A 3,443-nucleotide genomic window follows, 5' to 3' on the forward strand; every position below is an offset into this window, starting at 1 on the left:
ACGGATGGAGCCCCACACGCCTGCTGTCCTGTTTGCAGAAGGAACATTTTACACCTCAACACCACGGCTGCCACAATGGGAACCTCTGCACGTTGCCATGAGCTCCTGGACAAACAAGCAAACCCACCCACGCAGATGGGCTGCAGGGATCCTTCCCGGAGACGCAGCGTGTGGTGGGGCACCAGTCCCTCCAAAAACCTCTCTGTGCCTGACGCATGGTGGAGGCATTCGAGCTATGGACTTCCCGCCCCCCCCCCCAAGCCTATTTTACATGCACTAAAAGCTGTTTTCTTTCCCCTCTCCTCTAAATTACAAGATCTTATGATTACAAGAAATCATGAAGGAATCACTATAAATATAGTTATAATTATGTATAATCATAATTACATGGATAATTTTGACATGAAAGTGGCGAGGCACTCCCACAGCTAAAGCCTTAAGGAAAAACAAACAAACAAACAAACAAATTAAAATACTACAATTCTCAGAGCAGAGGTGAAATTGCCAACCCTGGTAACACCAGGCTCAGTTTTTCTGGAAATGTCTCAGAAAAGAATGAAAAACCCATGTTCTGTCCCCACGAAATCACATGTGACTTTTTGAGTCCTGCCTGTTGAATCTGTTGGTCCAGTTCCAAACAGTTGATCTGATCTAACCTCTGCGGATACTCACACAGGACAGAGCAGGGAAGCCAGGTCATCAGAATCCATCTATCTTGAGCCAGTAACACATGCTGGCCAGCCCCAAAATACAGGGCAATTACAAAGTGATCCCTCCTCTGGTCCTATTTCTCCAGCCTCCAGCCATTTAACTCTTCCCAAGTTGGAGGCTGCACCTTGACCAGCACGTTTAACTGCTGCTGATAGTCCTCTTTCCCCATTATTGATCCACTCCTTGGTTAAACTCATCCCTTCTCACTACAGCCCGCAGCAGTGAGATTGCACGTGGTGTGAGAAGATCTTCTTCATGTTCCTGTTTCAGTTAATTCAACTGCAAACTAACGTGCCCCATTCAGAGCAGATGATGGAAACCGTAAAAGGTCATTTCACCGCAGTCAAGGGAACACCACCAGTTGATAGGAGCTGAAATAAAACTAGTGCGACACTACCCAGCATGATGCCAGGAGTTTGTGGGCCTGATTCATGTCTAGGTTAAAGGCCAACGCTGCAAAGTGAATGGAGCAAGAGAAATAATCTCGCACAGTCATCGACGAGAAATGCTCTTATCAAAATTTCAGTTTATCTGACCCAGCTTGGGCAGAGTCAATCACAGACTCATAGAATGGTTTGGATTGGAAGGGACCTTAAAGCTCATCCAGTCCCAACCCCCCTGCCAGCAGCAGGGACACCTTCCACTAGACCAGGTTGCTCAAAGCCTCATCCAGCCTGGCCACAAACACTTCCAGGGAGGAGCAGCCACAACTTCCTTGGGCAACCTGTTCCAGTGTCTCACCACCCTCACAGTGAAGAACTTCTTCCTAATATCTAATCTAAACCTCCCCTCTTTCAGCTTAAACCCATTTCCCCTTGTTAAATGCCACAAGTGGCACAATGCCACTTTATACCAACTGATCTTCAATCTCCAAGTCCAGAAAGGATTAAGGTCTTACTTCTCCCAAAATATTAAGCATCCAACATGGCAGCCATCTAATTCACCCATGTTTGTACTCAACCTAATTGTGGACAACGACTGGGTTTCTTAATAGCTACCACAACATAAATAACCATCTTCACCCTGGTGACTACACGGGAACAAAGCTGCTCTGCAACCTCTGGCTTCAATTAGGAATTTCAAGATCTTTTGCAAAATCAAAGCTGTCCAAACAGATCTGTCTGTTGCTCAAGAAATGCTCCTGAGGAAGAAAAACAACAAAGGAAAACACAGAATTGTATGTGGTGTTTTAAAGATAAACTGTCCTGCAGGCAGGAAGTACGTGGGAGAGGCAGGAGTAAAACCCGTGTCACCTCCCTCCGCACGGAGCGAGACGTTATCAAACATGTGGCTGCAAATCTTCATTTGAATCTTCAGGCCATGGGATTGCAAAAACTCCACCACATTCAGTGTAAATTGTCCTCCTGCTACAGAGGGTGGTTTGTACCAGTCAGGGTTTCCACAGACAAGTTTCTCCTGGACAAGCACTGGGGATGTTCACAGTGGGGATGTTTTCCATGTGGCAACCGCAGGAATTTAATGCGTTCAGCTCATAAAAATGGAAGCTGGTAGGATCTACCCCAAAACAGCTCAACCTGTGAAGACACAAACAACTTTGTGAAAGGCAGAGAAGCAGAAAAGCAAAGGCAGAGGGGCTAAAGCAAAGAGGGTAGGACGATCTAGGACCTCCTCCCAGATGAGTCACCGTCAGAAGAAGAAAAGAGGTAAAAAAAAATTTGAAGGATTAATTTGTTACGAGGATTTTATTACAGCTGTAATCACCAAGCTGAGATGGTTATCTCTGCTTGCAGAGGGGCCAGGGCAGCTCTCAGGGACACGAGGATTTCTTTTTCCTACAATTACCAACATGGGAAATATGGAATCAAGGAGAACAGTGCTCCCAAGATCTCCAGCACTTCCCACTTTGCTGTCACACCAGCCAGGGATTTTATCTCAGCATTCATATCTCAACCAGTGAGACCCACTGCTCCAACGCAGAGCTGGCAGCTTCCACATGAAAGCCAAAAGGAAAGCACAACCTCTCCTTTCCTCTGGTCTTCTCCTCGCTTGGGACTTGGTATCAGGTTTTACAGTACGAGCAAAGGGCGAGATTGCAGCCTTGGACCTGCTGGGGAGCCAAGCCCTGGGTGCTGATGGCAGCAGAGGGTGTGGTAGGTCTGTGTCAGGCACCATCATAATCAATACATTCAACGATGACAATAGTAATTATAATTATAATAATTATCTTGCACCTGCCCACCTTGCCTATGACATGAGTGACTCTTTCCAGGTCTGTGGGAGGGGAAGGAAATTCAGGTCCAGCTTTTTATGGAGCTGGAGCTACCTACAGGCATGTCTGCTGCTCAGAGAAACCTCTTCCAGCCCCAGCACCCAACTGCCTCCTCCCTACACCCACCAGCACCCCAAAGCCACCTCCAGCCATCAGCTCCACTTATGGAAGATTTCCATATTACATCAGGAGAGTGTGGGAGGAGAGAGGCTTGGCAGGAAAAGAAGAAGAAGAAAAACAGTGCCAAGAGTGAGAACAGCTCTCCATGATGCTGAAGATGCCTCCTTCCAACGTAGCATGGGCTGCAGAGCTCCTTGGTGCAGAGGAAGAGCTCTACCTGTATCCTGGTTTGAGCTGGGCCAGAGCTGGGTTTTTTTTAGCAGCTGGAACAGCGCTGGGGTTTGGGTTCAGCTGGGATTTGGTAGGAGAGAAACGCTGAGAACATCCTGATGTTTTCAATTGTCACTGGAAGTTTAAGGACTTTGTGTTTTGCTGGTCTGCA

This window comes from Antrostomus carolinensis, unplaced genomic scaffold, assembly GCF_000700745.2.
Source record: "Antrostomus carolinensis isolate BGI_N321 unplaced genomic scaffold, ASM70074v2 scaffold14017, whole genome shotgun sequence".
In the NCBI taxonomy this organism is placed as follows: Eukaryota; Metazoa; Chordata; class Aves; order Caprimulgiformes; family Caprimulgidae; genus Antrostomus; species Antrostomus carolinensis.